General features: G+C 39.5%; 1 protein-coding gene across 7 annotated transcripts in view; it reads right to left on the bottom strand.

The window, feature by feature from the left end:
• Positions 1-19,145, bottom strand: part of CTNND2 (catenin delta 2) — a 637,277-nt gene that overhangs the window by 41,544 nt on the left and 576,588 nt on the right. The window lies entirely within an intron of this gene.

Here is a 19,145-nt window from a genome sequence, read left to right as displayed (position 1 = left end):
TCACCACCCCTGTGTTTTTAATACTACTCAACTTCAGTGTTTCACAGACTTATGGAAAGAATATGACTGGGAGAGCTTTTATTATTACTTTCAATCATTACTTAAGAAATATGCCAAAACTGCCAACCTAATTTTTATGGAACTGATTTTGGTCTTAAGTCAGTGTATTATTCAACTGGTAGTCTAATAAATTAGAGCGTATTCATCACATGTCAGCAGTGGCAAAAACACAGCTATATTTGATGATTCATTCCTGCACTATGCTTTCCCTGTCAGATACCACTGTTCTAAGTGTAATATATTACCACTACTGGCACCTGTGTAGCACCTGGAACTCCCTCAGAGTCCAGCTGTCAGTGATCCAGAGGAACCCTGTGCATACTCTGAACACTGGAAATTTTCTAGTACATACTGAGGTGCAAGAGGGGGTGTAAGAGTCCATAAAAAAAGAATGATTATGCTTATTGCAATATGTAGCAGACTCTGGACTTGGACAAGACAAGTTATAGTGTAGGCATCAGAGCAGCAGTCAACCTCATGACATTTCGGAGGGTAAAGGTGTGTTAATTTGCATAAGGAGATTTTCTATCACCAGTGAAAGACTCAAGGGAGAAAACTACCCTGAATTTTAAAGACAAAATAGGCTAAGAGATAAGAAATGCTGTCATACTGGGTCTTAGAGCCAAACGTGCTTTTTTTTGGGGCAGAGTTGGAAGTAAGCCCAAAAAGATGAAGCAGGGTAATGTCAGAGCTGCTGAGCCAGGAGTAAAGGCAGCAGATGGATGGAGACACAAACCTGTATCTTTGAAAGCAAAAAAGACTGAGGTTGAGAGACACTTGACCCACTGAGCAAATGATTACTCCTCAGACTTTGGGGAGCAGCAGGAAAAGTGAGTGAAGAGTAAGAAAAAATCCACCTTATGAAGCAATGTTGGTTTATAAAGGTTTGTAACCTTTTGAAAGAAGGTTTATAAAAGAAGACAGAGCAGCACAATCTGAAATAAGGGTCATCAGCCAGCACAGAGTTTAATGCCCTCTCACTCACCACTAAATGATATGACTGTCTCCAAACAGGCTTTCCACTGCAACCACCAACCAGTGACTTTGCTCTCCACCCGACTCTGTAAGACAGTCTGTGGCAGTGCCTGCGGCAGGGCACCTTGCATGTGAGGGACTGCAAGTCCCAGTTTTCATACAGCAATCCTCTCTTCCCTCTCTCTGGGGCCACTCATTTGACATGACTCCAGCTGTGGACAGAGCAGGTTTATGATACTGCACAGTAATGTCCACTGTCAAACCCCCATGGCCTGGCCTGTGCTGGCTCATGGTCTGTGATGCTGCTCATCACAACACATCTGTTTCGTATTCCTAGGACCACTGTGCATGAATTGTTACTGGAAGAAGAAAGTGGAAAAACCCTGGAGCAGTAGGACTGAAAAGCATGCACCCCACCACTTCTAGCAAGTGTCAGAGAATGGATGATTCTAGATCATTTTGAGATGGAAGTGTAAAAAAAGATCAAACCATTTTCAGGTAAATAGGGGGAAATTTATGTGTCCAAATAGATGGGGGCAGTGTGGTTTCAAATTCCCTTGGATACTTGAGATACCTGCACAGTTAGTAGACCTATGGAAGACACACAGGCTTCTGGAAAAGCACAGGTAAACAAAATTGGATACCCTTTGGTCCTTAAAGTTTAATGCTTATCTCTAGGCATCTAGATATCATTCTCAATGTTTGGCCAAAAATGTTGTTTAGGTACTCAGGTTCTTTTAATTCTTATGTTAGTGACATGCACAAACATTTGTAACCTCTGGCACTTCAAAATAAATACATATTGCACTACATAATGGGAATTGACTATAGTACTGCAATTATCCCTATCCAAAGAAACTATCACTTCAGCTCAATCATTTATAAAGGAAAGAGTGATGAGTTAACTTAAACTGGTTTTAGTAAGCAGCTCGAGCCTTATGGGCTGGAAGCCACTGTTTTAGCTGCTTCACATTAGGCATAACTTGCCAATTAAGCTGGGATAATGAGTACCTTGAGCTAGAGAACAATACCAGATATAATTTCCTTGCATTTTTTTTTAAATTTAAATTTTAAGAGTCTGAAGAGATACATTATTATTTGAGAATAAAGAAAGAATAAAAACCGTTACACACACCTGCCCTCCTGTGCCCCCAAGGATCCAGGTGCACTCTGCTGATGGCTGCTGAGACTGAACAAAGAATCAGGTGGAGGTCTCAGACTCCCTTTTCACTTCAGATAAATGATACACATTTTCAGTTTTTCACCATCTCTGATGACGGGCAGCAAGATTTCCAGACATAAGATTGGTATTTGGTATGGACCACAACAAAGAGAAACAGTATCTTCCCAGATGCATTTTATGTGATGTGTCAGTCATTGGTTTTCTTTTTTAAAATCTTTTTTATCAAGAAGAAATTCAGCCATCAGCAGTGTAGCATATAAAGCCCTACAGGGAGCAGGAATAGTAATCTTTTACAGTTTTAGGGAAGAAACCCTCAAACTACCGCAGAGTGATGAAAGCATGTAGAACACCAATAACTGCGTGGCAATGTCAGTTGAGATTTGCTTGTAAAAGAATCAAATATCTAAAAGGGTAACCAATATAGAAGCTTTTATCTTTTGAAAAAGATTAAAGATGTTAGTTCTACATTTTGCAAAAGGTACGAGGAGAACAAGGAATGACAAAGGGCACATCCATAACAAGGATGAAAGAGCAGCATGTATAGAAACTATTAGCATTGCACAAAGACAAAAGAGAAGCATTTTGGTATTTTGAACCTGAACATGCCATGGGAAATCACAACTGGGTGCAGTGCAATCACCACTTTTCAGCAATATGCTTTCTCAGACCCTTCACAGATTTTCTTTCCTGTAACAGCATTTTCACCCAGTAACCAGCTTCTCTGAAACTTCTCTTTCTGCTCCCATACACATAACTTTTCCATTTTGTATGTTTCCTGCCTCCCTCTGGCTGATTACTTTTCTTGTGTTCAACTCATCTTCCCAGGGCTACCCCCTCTCCCCTCTACTATGTGACTAATAACTTTTCTTCCTTGAGCTGCATCCCCTTGACCCTTTGGCTCTTAACTGTGAAGTTTTCATCGTCCTTTGCCATGTCTTGTAAATCTCTGCAGCTGCCTTGTTTGCCAAGCTTTTCCAGCCTCTCCTCATTTTGCTTTAAATACCTACACTTTGATGGTCAGCTAGATGTTGCTTTTGTCACACCCCAGCATTCCCAGTCCCACCCCAACCCACCACAGACTCACGCTTTTTAATGTTCTGAATTAAAGGAGATTTTAGCTTGTTTGCAAGCACAGATTTTAGACTCAAAAGTACCAGTGTCTTTAAACACTATTGCTCTTGTACTACTCTTGTTGTCTCTCTTGTATATCTCAATTCCACAGGCAGCTACTTAATCTGCTGTTACTTCTAATACTGATTTTACTCCTTTCTCAATGGCACCCCACATTCTGGTTGTCTCTCACACAGCGAGACCACAGATATTCACACTTTATACCAGCAGTTATTGTAAAAACTACAGATTGAAGAATTCTCAGGGTTCTTTGGCTGACCATAACCTGCTGATTCACATTCTAGTATGTGCTTTAAAGGCTAGATGCATGTCTGCACTTTGCATGCAGAAGCACCTCAGCTGGCTCTACCAGAGGTAATGCCAAAGGTCGAGCACTCCATTGAGACCCTGCTGAACATCTCTGCTTCTTCCATCTTTGCTGCTGTCCTTTTGGCAGTTTTCATGGGATGCATGCTGCCTGCCATGTGGATTTCTGGAGAAACCAGATGTCCTTCAGGGGCGTAAATGTCTGCAGCAAAACAGCCAGAAGACTAATCCTGAAATGGATTTATGTGTACCATGGCCAAATGGATTTTCTGTTTCATAACAACACCTCTCACCCAGCACACTGGATGGCTTCTGCTCTGAATGTTCACTCATGTATCAGCAATCCTTCCTCTCTCATGCTGGAGAAGCGAAGCAACCATCAAACACAACCCAACTCAAGGGTGTGCTCTCTGACTTGCAATCTGGTTTATGAAGATGAATTTGGGAAGAAGTGCAAGCATTAATTTGTTGACTGTCTCACCCATGCTGGGACTATAAAAATGAGTCAGTTCAAGTTCAGCATGACCTGTCTAATTATCTGCTGACCTGGTATGCCAAACAACTGCTGGGTCCACAGAAGGAGAAAAATATCCACTAATAAGATTCTATTTGTCACCCTCAGCAGTGAAAAAAGCAGCATTTTTTAAGGCAATCAGAGGTATTGCTACTGTTCTGCTGCTTCTGCTCTCTTGGCCAGAAAAAAGGATTTGAGTGGTGGCTTTGGCTGTCTCCCTTGAAGACTTAGCTCTGGAGAGTTGTCTGAGAACAAAAATGACAACCTCAGGCTTAATTGTTGTTGGATCTAAGGAATTTATTCTTGCATGTTTGTGTTTTATATCCAGAATGGATGGAGTCCATGTGTGCAATAACTCAAATAATTTCCTTTGTAATTAATTTTGATTGCATTTCCTGCCAGGTATACAAACTAGCAAATGCGTGGAAAGGAGCTGTGAGCCTACCTATTGATTCAGGTAGTGCAAATATATCCAATTAACCAGCTCCTTTACACGCCAACAGAGCTATTTCTTGTTTAGACTGCACTGTCATCTTTCCTTTCATCTTTCCACTAGCCCAAGGTAAAAAAGATTCTGCAAGGGAAGTGATTCCTCAGTTTAATTGCTGCAGGCTAAGTTTTCTGATTACTGGAGCTGGTTTTAGTCCCTTGCTATGCTCTTCCCTGCTCCCTGCAGAGAACAGAGCTTTTGGAAAGCTGAATTTTAAAAAAAAATATAGTCATTTAATTAATGCAATGATTAATCAGTGATGCTAAAATGCTTTGAAGAGGAAAAGTACTATGTGAGAGTTGAGTGGAATTTTAGTTTTATCTGCATTATTTTCAGAGATAGGATAATATTTTGTTAATAGTCTGATTCAAGGGACTTCAAATTAGGGCATAATGAAGAAATAAAAATGTTATCTATTTTTGGAAAAGTAAGTTTAGGCTTCCAGATCTATAGCCTGATCCAACATCCATTGAAATTACTGAGCCTGTCTACCAACGTTAAAAGGTATGAAATTGGATGCAGAAAAAAATAGCTTTTTTTTCCACTTTGGTTTCTATTTTGTGTCCAAAACAGAGCAAGATTCTGACAGGGGTAGGCAGAGGAAATTGCAACTAGACATTATCCTGTTTTAAGTGTCCATGAAGGAATTGCAATTTATTTGCTGCTCTTTTCTGCTTCTTTACTTGTGCTAGAATATTGCCTGAAACTCAAGAAGAAATTTGTTCCCGTGGTATGGTCTGAAAGACTGATTGTTTTTGCATGCTTTTATATACAATGCCATGGTGAAAACATGAAGATTCTTTTACTTCACATTAAGAGAAATAAAAGAGATCTTCATGATCTTCTCTGTTATTAAAGGTTAAATAAAAAGCATAGATGCAAATGTATTAGCTCAATAAATAAAAATCTTGGTAAAGTGGTAGTGTCTTTTGAGAGCATCTCTTACAACAGACATCAAAACCACTTCAAGTCATACTGCAATGTTTATCTATTTTGTAATTACTTCAGTGTTCAAATATTTCTTAAGTCATCACCATGAAAAAGCTACATGGAATAGTTAGGATAATTAATCGTGATGGCATAACAAATTATGTATCAGCATTTCACATTGCTTTATTGTACACCATAAAATAAAATAATTTATATTTCAGTTACAAAACACAGGAGGTTAGTTTCTAAGGCTCAGTGAAATCATACACTAACTTTACAGATTTCAGCGGCTGGGAGAAGGACATAAGGGAAAAGAACAAGTAACAAACAGCATCAGAAAAAGTGATGGGTGTTTAAAAATTATTTTTTAAAACTTTAAAGACAATTAATCCATGAATGGCTAAGAATATAATACACTATTTGATTTTTTTTTCCCTGCGATTTGCAATTGTTAGCAAATACCTCATGGAAACAGTGTTCATCTGTTGAACTACTAATGTGTCACTATAACTAAACCAGACCATCCAAAGGTCTGCTGGGGTAATGAAGCTGTAAATACATTTATTAGAAACAGGGCCTCTCACATTACTCATGTAGGAAGTAGACATGTAGTTGGTTCTACAGGTATTTTTTAGAGGTCAATTAATTTTACAAATATTACTAATGTTGTGACTCAGTTAAATTCCTGTTCCCTACAGTGTTTTACAGCCACTGGAAAAGAGCAAACTATATTGTAGTTCTATATTTTAAATCACCTAAAGCTACTGCAAATTTAAGTACAGTAAGTGAATACAGTAATTATGTGAGAATGGATATGTACAATGCAGAGTCAAAGTAGCTTCTGTGTTCTCATAGGAAGGCCAAAAATGCATCCAATAACTTTCTTTAACAAATGAGCAGTATATTATTGTTTTGACTACAACACTAATAATTCTTACATTTCTCATAAAAAAGTTTCTCAGCTCTTCTAAGGTATACAGCTCATTGTTAGTTGTGTTTAAAGAAATTGTGTCAAACAAATTCTAGTCCCAAATGATCCATCAGAGAACAGATCTACTGGAGCACAGTTCTGTTTGTGCTTTCTCAGGAGGTGGGAGTCAAACAGTTCATAATGTGACTTGCTTTTGGGTTGTGCTACTGCTGATCCTTTCAAAGTAACAGCTCCAGGCGTCACCTTCAGGCTAGGAGCTGATCAAGCCTTCTCTCTAGTGGCCCACAAAGAAACCTTGCCTCCAGACAGTCATTTGAGGTTGCTCAGTGTCATTAAACTGTTGCTTTTTTAACCCAAGTCACAGCTGCTCACCTACAGCTCAGTAACACATGGCAGGAGGATTCTCAGGACTGTGTACCTACTCAGTTTCCTTTTCCTAGCTCCATGGAGATGCAGTTGGCCAATGGCAAGAGTCAGAGAGTTAAACTTGTTATGCTGGGCTTCATCTCCTTCTTAGAGATAGGCTGGAGACCAGCTTAAGGCAAAGCCCAAAACCTCCTAGATCCTTCAAGTTCACTGGCTTCTGCAACGTTGGCTGACCTCAGTTACTTCCAAAGAGAGGGGGAGAATTGGGCAAAAATTGCAAAAGACTTCTTCCCCCTCCAGATTTATGGAAAAGACAAATCTGGCACAGAGCAGCTGGCTCCCAGGCTCCAGTGACTTATTTTAAATTATCAGAGTGCTCTGAAAGACTAGGGAGGAGTCAGAGTAAAAATTTTACATGAACCCAGCAGCCTTGCTACTTCCCTGAGATGTGACAGAATATAAACTACACTCTGCATTGCAGGGGAGGGATGGGAGATGAGGCTTGGAGTGCTGGAAAAGATTTGACATAACAAAAACACAAAAACAAGGCAGAAAAAGAAATGCTCTCAGCTACATGAAACAGGTAACAGGTCAGATGCAATGCTGACCTCCTAATCACAGGAGATTCAGGGGACAATATTACCAAAGGTAAAATATTTCTTGATAGACTGCTCCTCTGAAAACCGTAAGTCTGCAGAATGTCATGTTCCCTTTGTGAGAGCAACCTTTGTTGTCAGTGTCACCTTGAAAAACTTTATACACAAATATATGACTTTGCATATTCTCATGCTAATAAAAGCATTTTCCCCTAATTAAAATTAGCACTGATGATTTGCTAAAATAATCCTGAGTTATAAAATCCAAATAATGTATAAAACATATCACTTTAAGAGCACCCTGAGTAGCACACAATCTGAGATCCTGTAACTTTTCTCCTGAGAGGAGTAAGTAATGAGATAATTTATTTCTCTCATACTGCACATTAGATCCACCAAACAGCAGGTGAACTCTGAACACCACCATGGCACATTCTTTTGGTACACAGAGCTTATGCTGCAAAATCTCCTGGACTAGGAGCATTTTTATCTTTCTTAAGGTTGCAGAGAACTTCTCAGAAGAAAAGGTTACAGCCTGTACCTTGAAAAAAATACAGGAAGAGCCATAAAACAGCAGGGTCACTCACTGATTAAATAATTGTCTAAGCTCCCTATGTTAGAAAGATCAGCCCATCTCTGTATTCCCCAAAGGACTAAGTGTGTAAAACTGAAATGCAACCACAAATGAATGAGGCCCCTAGCATAGTCATTGGCCCCTAGGAGGCCCCTAACATAGCTTGATTGTGGACCTTGATACTTCTAGCAAAAATTAAATAAATATTTATGCAAATAATTTCCTTACAGATTATAGAACAGTTGAGGTTGCCAGGCTTCTCTAGAGATAACCTAGTTTAACCCCTCTGTTCAATGTAGGTTCAGCTTAATGTTCTCTTATACTCAGATGGAATTTCCTGTATTTCAATTTGTGCTGATGAACTCTTGTCCTGACAGCATCAAACCAAGAAGAGTCTGGTTCTGTCCTCTTTACACCTGCCTATCAGGCATTTAAACATTGTATAAGATCTCACTGAGCCTCCTCTTCTTTGGGCTGAACAGTCCCTGCTCCTTGAACCTCTCCTCACAGGAGAGATGCTCCAGGCCCATAATTATCCTTAGGGCCCTTTACTGAACTTTCTCCAGTATGTCTGTGTCTCTCCTGCACTGCTGAGCCCCAGAACTGGACTTGGTGCTCCATGTGTGGTCTCACCAGTGCTGAGCTGAGGGGCATGGTCACCTTCACTGACCTGCTGCTAACACTCCTGACAGCCCAGGGGCTGCTGGCCCACTTTGCTGCTGGGGTGTGCTGCTGACTCCAGGACTTTTTTAGATTTGTCTTGACAATGAAAGTGATGGCAGCGTAGTGGGTACAGCAAACACAAGAGCACACTTTTGAAGCCCTTACCCAACTCTGGCCACTAACACAAAGCCTGTGTAACCTGACCTAAAAACCTTACCCCAGCACCCTTCACTAAACCCTAACCCCAAGCTCTATCACAAAGGCCAAAAACCAAACCTGAAACCCTTTATTTTATCCCTACCCCACATCCTTGTTCTGATGGCAGCCCTAATCTGCAGTCCCTAGCCCTAATCCTAATCCTCACTGTGACTCCACCTACAACCTACAACCTACAATTGCTTACTAAAAACTCTTCATGGAACCCCAAACCTTGACCCAAAGCCATTCTGTCACTCTAAAGGCTAATCCCTCTCCCCAAAAGGCAGGCTCAACCCCCAGCCCTAGACCTGTGCAGATTCCCAAAGCCTCTGCCCTCCTTCTTCACCCCGGACATTCAGCCTCTCTTCTGACCCCAGCTCTCAGGTGCCAGTGCCCAGGAGGTGGGAGATGAGCAGAGGTCAAGGAGGACAGAATGCTTCAGCTGGATCCCTGGGGGTCCTCATGCCTCAGCACTTGAATAGGCAGGACCTGGAGGCTGGCATGTGAAGCTCACACAAAGGGTGTGGGAGAGCTGGGCCAGCAAGGAAGGGTTGCTTTTGTGGCTGTAAGTGCGCTTTGGGTGTTAGACCATGCTTGTTAAGCCTTTACACAAACTCTGACCACTAACCCCAAACCTGACTCCTACCTCTCCCCCACCTCCTACCCCAATACCAAACTCTAATCCTTGACCCCAACAGCACAAATGACTTCTGAAACCCAAGACCAAGTAAGCTGGTAAAAGTAGAAAACAAGCTGACACAAATGTTTATAATTGCCAAAAAAGAAACCAGTTTTTTTGGCATGATCTTGCTCTCATAAAGCTGAGCAGAAGCAATGAGGTAAGGCTTCATTTATCACTGTCTCAAGCAAACATTAGTCTTCACTATGTGAGAAAATTAAAGATTTTACTCCTGTTAGCCCTGCTTTTCCTGCAGCTCAAGCTGGTTCCCCGCTTGATTTAGCAGAAACACCCAAGTAAAATTTCTGCCTATGAATCAAATATGATGCAATGCACTAGGCAAGTGGCAGTGGTCTTCCCTTTAACAATTATGCTAAATACTCCATTAAAATGGCACCATTAAGCTAAATGGACCTTAAATATCATAGTGCTACTCCCAAAAAAATCCACTCAGATGAAATGAAACTTTTGTGAAAAACATGAGGGAAAGAGAATATTAGAATTGGCATATCAGCTTTTGAGTGAGACACAGTTAACAGCAATATTGTGCAGCCACACATTCATTTAAACAAGAGCTCCTTATCTAAGATAAACAGCAATACAAAGCACATTTGCAGTCACGTTGCATCAAATTTATAGCAGACAAACCATACTGAAAAGATTCTTTAAAGATCATTAATATAAAGCACTCTCTTACCAATTATGAGATATTCTACTGGGTAGCTCTTAGCTTCCAGATTTATCCACACACATATCCTTATCTTTGAAAATACCTGAAATACATCCTTAGTTCATATTTATTTCAAACATTAAAAGTAAATATACTGAAGAATATCTTGGAACCTGGCCCACTTTTGAGCTACGAAATCCTCTTCTGAAAGCAAATTAAAGTAGATAGATCTGTCATTTATGTTCAAGTTCTCTTTATCCTGGAATTACTTCTCCTTTCAGAGACTGAGTCTGATAATGCTGTCCTTATAATTCATAGAAGTATTTTACTTTATGTAGATACACATAAAAAATGCATTTATTAATATCAAGTAAATTTAAAAATTATATGTAGAACCAGAATAACTGAGGTTGGAAAGGACATTGGGAGCTTGTCTAACCTAACCTCCCTGCCCACAAGAAATGCAAAACCAATGCAATGCAAAACTATCACGAGACAACTGCAGATCAATAGAAAAGTGTTAAAAAATACATGTATTATATCTCATATAGTTGACATAACACAATAGATGGCACCTAATAGCCCCTCTGCTGCTCTCCTGTCAAAAAGATTATTATTCATAATGGAAGAAACATTTAAATACAATGAATGTGTCTGTTCCTGTGTGCACATTTGTTTAGTCTCTTCTCCCAGTACAAATTTTAACTACATAAAGATGACAATGGACTGCATTCTTTTTGATATGAATATATTCTGGGATATGAAGGAAGCAAGAGTATGCAAGAAAGATTAAGTAATACAGAGGAGAAAATATGTATTTATTGGCAGAATGGAGATGGAAACTAAGATGGAACTGGTGCAAATAGGATGAAAAAATATTCACATGGTGCTACTCAGAACAGGTACTAATGGTTCATCAATGAAATATAAGCATTTATCAAAAGAATTTGGCAGAAAATGTATGAATTAATTTCTGTAGACAATCTTCTATCCTGGATCTATGTCCATCCTGTGTGACTGTCTGTTGTATGGATAGAAACAAGGACAGAGGGTGAAAAATGTTTGAGGACTGGTTTAGATTTCAGTTATCTTGATTTTGCAAGATGGAATTCATTAAAGTCAAATGGATAATATTATTACACAGAAGCAGGAGACAATTATCTGCAGAAATACAGAATGAAGAACAATTTACTGAGTAGCAATTCTGGAAGAAAGGATCAGGAAGCCAGAGAAGATCATAAGATAGGCATGTGTTACAAGATGGGTTGCTCTGACAAAGACAGCTAGTTATTCAGGAGTGTGTTACCAACTATTCCTGGCAGAACATACAGATGGTATGTTCCTCTGTGCAGAGCTTATGGAGAAATACCACAATTCAATGGCAGACTTCAGGAAACACAGGGACCAACCAGAATAAGTCCAAATGAAAGCAACAAGAGTAGCTAGGAAGACAGACTGAACTGACTGCCATCTCAGCTTTGACTAGGTATTCAGCTACTTTACACCTTCAACCAGCAAACAAGGAACAATGCTGTGTTCTTTATTGTAATGTACTGCAGTGGCACCATTCTTACTCAGGGTCTTCCTGCACAACATACATAGCAGAGGAGGCTGCTACTGGAGACTGCAGGTCACCAAGAGATGGCAGAAAAAGCAGAGGCCCTGTACATATGGCCTCACTGCATGTTTAGGATGAGGTCTCCATATGATCTACTTAAAGAACTGGAACAAAGGAAGTTGCAAGTCAAGCGTCCAAAATGGGAAGAAAGAACTGGCTTATATGGAAAACATTGCTTGCTTGCAAGCTGCACTTACTGGCCTTGAAATAGAGTGGTTCACCTTATATGTGAGGTCTATCTCAGTTTCCCATTTTTTATTTACTGAACTAACTTTATATTTATAAAGGGTCAATTAGGACTGAGAAACAGTTTCCTTTAGTGAGATAGTCTGGATCCCCAGACTATCCCCTTCCCTTCCAAGAAGGGACTTGTTCTGACAGGTTTTGGGGTCACAGTACATCAGGCACAGCAGCACTGATTTCAGGAATGTTAATCCATGAGACCCTGACATTACTGAGGGCCTAAGAAGCATTTTACTTTTCTCTTTGACTAAAAAACTGGAAAGGTTGTTTTTTGCAGACTTTGAAACAGATTTCTTGCTCTAGTCCATCTGGAATATACCCTGTGGTACAAAAATACTACCACCAGACCCTAAGGAGCTGAAAACACCACCATAGCTGTTAAATACACCTCTTGCTGTGCTGCAACAGTGTGTCTGTGGTCTTCCTTCTCATCCTTGAGTGCTGAAGGGCTTATAGAAATGGCTTTAGGAACAGCATTAACATTATTGGGTTGATACTTAGGATTGTTGAACCTGTTCACTGAAGGTATTGTAGCCATTCCACTGTCAAACTTGGGAAGCTGCAATAAGCTGAAACAGCTTAGTGGGAATTGGGTTGGGGAGAACTGAGAGATTTTGATGGTGACTGTGATTTATGTTGAACTTCTTTTGTCAAGAGATTGTGTTTGGGTTTAGGACTTCCAAACTTGTGCTCAAAGGGCCTTGCAGCACTGGGTAAGGTTTTATTGTAAAGCAGTTGTAAGAAGGAGTGAGTGTTTTCTGAATCTGTTAGTTCCTTTAACAGGGCCTTTGTCAGGGAGCTTTTCTGAGGATAAGAAGTGAACCGCACCATGTCCTCTCCAGAGGATCTGAAAATTGCTGGCTTATTCTGAGGTGGAGGAGGGTCAGGCACAGAGCTAACTTCAGAAAGTGGAGGCTTGTAATGTGCTGGAAGAGACAGGACAGGACTATCAATTGACTGAGGTTGTGTATGCAGTATGTTGAAAGAGTGAAAGGTGGAGCTGTAGCTTGATGGATTGGCTCATAGCGTTTTTTACTGACAGGCCTATCAACTGATTCAGAATCTGTTATTTCCCTATAGAATAACTGGTGAATCTCAGCTGATTCTGCAAATGAATTGGTTTAGTGGGCTCAGACTGATGGCTGGCAGGAACCTGCACACAGCTTATTTTCAAAACTCCTGCAGTCAAAATATGATATCTGGTTTTGATAACACTCTGTATCTTCTTCAGGATCATAATGGCTTGAGACTTTTGCTTGAAGTCTCTGTGGTTCAGGGCCCTGTAAATACATTCCTTAGATGAAATACCCTTTTAGCTTGTAAATGAGTGCAATACTTGTTGGATGATAATATGATCTTGCAAAAGGAATGAACTGTTTAACTTCCTGGTATTTGGAAGAAAGGGAAAAAAAGAGATCCAAGGCAAAAACCTAGATGAAAAATGGCAGATTCACAACATGAATAGGTCTCAGAATATTTTCCTTACATTTTCTAACTGCACAATTCCATGAGTACATTTGACCACCATCCTCCTTTTCTTGCTTGTTGCTGTCTGCTCCCTTTCTTTCAGAATCATACAAAGCAGAATGCTGAGACATCTTATCTTCCTACACTCCTCTTTATAATCCAGGGAATATTCTTCTTCTTTGTTCACAGCCTTCAGGTGACCTGGCTCCTGGGCCAGCTGCTGCCATGGCCAGATGGCCAAGTGCCTACTCTGGCTCACCCATCCTGCAAAAGTTATGCACACACACTAATGGGCCAATATTCAAAAGCACTGCTCTTTCCAGGAAGATTAGGGTGTGAACAGCTCACCTTGGATGCTTTCTCCTGGATTCCCACTGCAATCTAATCCAGGCTGTGCCCCAGGACTGGTTAAAAAGCCCATGCCATCCTAACTTTCAAATTAGTACCACTGCTTCTGGAAGTACTTCCATCATTTTATAATAATGATGTGCTTTTTAGAATTCCTTTTAGTGGGTGATGTCTAGACATTTTCTGCACAATCATTGTCTCTCACAATGACAAAGCCACACGTGATTATTCACTCACGATTACAGAAACCAAGGCAAGATAGGCCAAAGTCCAACTCAAGAAGCCACCTAAGACTTAGAGTTTTGCTGCTCAGGAATGATTGAAGCAAATGAATTCTTCCAGCTTCAAGATGAGGTTTTTTAGTATTTGCTTTGTAAATAATTTCATTCTCTTTCTTTGGTGGCAACTCTACAACTAATCTCTAGTCAAAGGGCTCTAAAGTGCAGCTTGTTATTAATATTGCCAGACTAATAGTTACTGATCTCTTAAGTTTTAAGTAGATTTTAGAATAAAATGGGGAAGGAAAGAGACAACATTTAATTTTCATGAGAATGTGGGAAGGGTTACAGTGAAGCTAATCTCTGACTTTTAATCGATTTTTGTATTGTTTGAAGATTGAACTAGAGGTGCACTTCTTTTCTCTCTCTCTTTTAATAACTTTGCCTCAGCTTTGAAGTTTCTGTAAGCTGAGCACAGCTTATCAGAAAAGTCCTACTGAATGAAAGATGCTTGAACAGGGCTACAACTGAACGAGATGAATTTCAGTCTCCCTAGGAAGAAGCTGAGCCTTTCAGTATAAGGCATATACATATTCAATCCCAAGGCAGAAGAATGGATTTAACTACAGTGGATAATGCACAAAAATCCACCCTCAGAACACCCTGTCTCAAAGGCTTTGCTTGTGATGTACTTGGTATTTCAGATTGTTAGTGGCTCACAAGAGAGAAGGAGATATGGCCTTTTCTTTGGGGCTTGATTTAGACATTGTGGTACAGAATCGTACAGCAGAGGATAACACCTTTAGCTGCTGAAGATTTAATACCACTGTAGAGAAATTATACATGCCAGCTTCCCAGCCTGCCTGATACCATTATATTCCAAAGGACCCTGCTTTTGTCTGTCCAAGGAACACAGCTTCTCTGTTTTCCTATTCTAATTTTCCAGTAAGACATGAAGGAATTCCCAAAACTGGTTGTTTTGTTTTGTTTCATTTTATTTTGGGAGGGATGGAAGGAGGGAGGGAGGAAAGACAGGGGAGGGTGGGCTTTTAGTAAAGCAACAGTTTACAGTAATGCAATAATATTAAGATAGGCTTCATGGTGGCTGGATTCTAACAAAATAAAACATCTTTCAGGCTGTGGGCAGACCTCCAGTATGTGAAAATTTATCATTTTGAGCCTCATAAGCACTAGTGGGGCGAGTCAGAGTTTTTCACATCTCAGGTTGGCTGCTCATCTGACTCATTTGAGTTTGTTGTGTTTAATGAAATTAGTCTGCAAGAGGAAACAGTAATCCTTTTGCTCCCCCAGTTCATTCTGACAGATTAGTCAGGCAGTGCTGACTCAATGTAGTTGTGATGTGCTAATGAGGGGCTGAATAGAACCCAGAAGCAGGAGGATATTCTGTCACTGACTGGGTCACGGTGAATTACCACGGGTTAGCTTAGGGAACTGTAGTTTCTTAAACAGGCTAACTCAATCAGCTGAGAACCTATAATTTTCAGAGTGAAAAGAAATTCCACTATTAAAAAATGAACTGTATTATATAATATATTTAACATTAATTTATTTCTATTAAATATACTTAATGGTGAAGTACAGTATTTTCAAAGGATCAAAGTGAATTAACCTGCTTCCAACTCTGATTTTCATAATAAACTGTTAGTTCCTTAAAACAGTCCATTTAATGCCTATGTTATGACTGAAAACAGAAATTCAGTTCTTATTTTACCATCAGGCACCTAAGAATTTTACCCAGATGTTATTAACATGGTAAGAATCACTTGTACTTTCCCTTTACTCTCCTATTTAATTAATTGATTTAAAGTAGACTTGAACATTGTTTGGCATTGTATGGTGATTAGTACCTATGCAGCCTACTCACTCTATCTTAATAATGCTGCTTTGCTACTCTGAGTTGAATCCTGCTTCTCAGGAACTTGATGGAAAAATTCCTTCTAGCTCCCATGAGATGATTAAGCTGACAGCAACAAGATTTCCTTCTAGCTGTTGCAATTGTATGCCATAATACAATGTGTGTTTTACATGAAGGGAGTAATTTTCTATGTGCACGTGTACTCCTTAGCACAGCTTCTCTTCCTCTTTGGTGCAGCTTAAAGGCTGGAAGAGAACCTACCTAAATATATATGAACATACACTACCACATACATATATAGTGCTGCAGTGTGTATATATTAATATAAATAAAGATTAGGTTAAAGGAACTCTACATCAATTTAATATGCAGATAATATGCAGATGATATTAAGAGGTGAATTTGAATAAAGTTATTTTAAATGACAGAATAAAAATGCTTTTGTACATAAGAGTGTTCTGATTACATTTCTTACAACCATTTTTTTCCATGAGTTTGAAATAATTTAAAATTCATGTTATTGCTGCACAATGGAATTATGTATCACATCAGAATCTATTAGTCTACATGTGGTTAGTTTAATAGTAGGCATCACTGTTGAAGACTAGAGAAATTGCATTTAGTTCCACTGATTTGAAAGTAAACAATTCCAAAGACAAATGTTAGGAAAAGGTTTTTCACCTAGAGGGTGCTTGGGCACTGGAATAAGCTCCCCAGGGAAGTGGTCACAGCACCAAGCCTGACAGAATTCAAGAAGGGTTTGGACAATGCTCTCAGGCACATGGTGTCTCATGGGGATCATCCTCTTCAGGGCCAAGAGTTGGACTTGATGATCCTTGCAGGTCACTTCTAACTTAGGGTATTCTATGACATTCCACAGTATTTCCTTTTTAAAATCTGCAAGTACGGTGCCTTACTAAAAATGCAACAAATGGAGCTACTACTACAATTCTCTCTGGTAAATAAAGCAAACTTCTGTGTTTGAGTGAATTTAGTTAAAATTATCCTATTATGGCCCTGATTCCACAATAAGATGGTTATTCCCTGAAGCTTATACACTGTCACACTGAATCTGTGGTTTAAAATTTGGTGAACCTTGTCCTGAAGTAACTTAAGTATCTGCAATGATGTCACTGAGGTTAAAGACATTTAAATTGCATTTATCCACTTCTAATTTAGGAATTAGAGACTTTACACTGCTTGAAATAACAAATGTGGCAGTTTACCCTTTCTCCATCTAGTGTCCTTACTGAGATTTTGACCAGATAAGTAGATGATATGTTGGGCAGAAAACTGGTTGGACAAAGGGCTTCATTGCCAGTATGAAACCCAGCGGGCAGATGGTTACTTAGAGGTGCCCTGTAGGTGGTGGTACTGGGGGCAAGACTGTTTCACATCTTCATTAACAGCCTGAAGGACTGGACAGAAAGAAAGAATGTGGACCATGTGATGCTGGGAGAACTAGTCAATACACTGAAAGGCAGGACTGCTATTCAGATGGACAGCTGAACAGCAAACTCAAAGTTCAACAAAGGCAAATGCACTCAAGATTAAACAAGCCCCTGTACCAGCACACAGATGGGTGCCAACTGGTTAGAAAGCAATTTTTAAAGAAAAAAACCCTGAAACCTAGAAGTGCTGGTAGACAAGTTGAGCATGAATCCAGAATGTGCCCTTGCAGTGCAGAAGGCCAATGACATCCTGGGCTTTATTACATGGAGTCTAGACAACCCAACAAAAATATGATTCTTCCTCTCACTCAAAAAGTTCTGCATCTGCACTACACCTAGAGTGTCACATGCAGTTTTTTTCTGCCCAGTACAAAAAGGCATTGCAAAATACTGGAACAAGTGCAGTGGAGCACCACAAAGACAGCTGGGGACTGGAACACATGGCAGACAATAATTGCATCATCTGGGCCTTAAACGAAGGTTATGGAGAGATCTTGCTATTGTTTACTTCTACGTAATGGAATGGTGTGGAGAAGATGGGGTCAGGATCATCTTAACGAGTTCCACAGTCTAAGAAAAAGAAGCAAAAGACATGCTGGAATACAGGAAATTCCATCTGATAAAGGAAGACTAATTTTGCTATGGTGGTGGTCAAACAACAGAAGAGGTTGCCCAGGAAGGTTGAAGAATCTCCATCTCATCTGCTGGATAAAGTTTGAAGCAACTTTCTGTTACTGAACCAGCTTGACTTTTGGAGGCCCCTTCCAAGCCAAACAGATCCAGTAATACCAAATTTTGTCTTTATTGCACTTGCAGACTGAAGCCTTCCCTACAACCTGAAAAATTTACTTTATTTTTAGGTATATTTTCCAAAGTTACCCAGTTAACCTAATTTTTAGGCTTATATGGACTAAAGGAAGTAAACTGGCACAATATCCTCTAGTGACCAAAGGAATTTCATAGTATTTGTATCCCAGACTGTTAGCAATTACTTAACAACTGAGACCATAAAGACAAGCAATTTTGAAATTCATTATTGTTTCCTTCCCTGCACATTTAGCAAGGTTTATAAACCATCAGCAAGGTAGGTTTAATTTCTATTTCTTTTTGTAAGGTAGGGCTTGTCAATCTACTGACAATTCTCAAAACTATCTCTCTAAAGGTGTCTCTCTGATTATGTTTACTTAAAATCTTCATTCTGGAATATTGGAGCAATTCTATCAATTATTTAGTTCATTTTTTCAAACAATAAAGGCCTTCAATTTTAAGTGCTAACAACATGCTGTTTTCTTTTGTCCTAACCTGGTCTTTCAAACTGCACTACTCATATTACACATCAACACAAAAAGCATGGATTTAAGCATTAATGCATTTAATACTTTCTTAGGTCAATTCCTGAAGTCCAATCTATCATTATAAAATATCTTACATTATACATATATAAAATTGCTAAATCTAGGGGGTAGTCATTGAATTTTTTTCACATTCACACAACCTCTTGCGTAACACAGCCACAAGAGGAAGCAAAAGGAAAATGGAAAACATAGTAACATAGAAGATTGTATCAGTAATACCAGATTTCAAGTAATTTTATAGAGATGCCATGGAGAGATCAATGGGGCTTTGAAGCTGATTCTGAAGGTTCTCTAGGCTTTCCT

This window comes from Molothrus ater, chromosome 1 (genome assembly GCF_012460135.2).
Source record: "Molothrus ater isolate BHLD 08-10-18 breed brown headed cowbird chromosome 1, BPBGC_Mater_1.1, whole genome shotgun sequence".
In the NCBI taxonomy this organism is placed as follows: Eukaryota; Metazoa; Chordata; class Aves; order Passeriformes; family Icteridae; genus Molothrus; species Molothrus ater.
The sequence above is the reverse complement of the archived record's forward strand: the minus strand, read 5'-3'. Positions and strand labels throughout refer to the sequence as shown.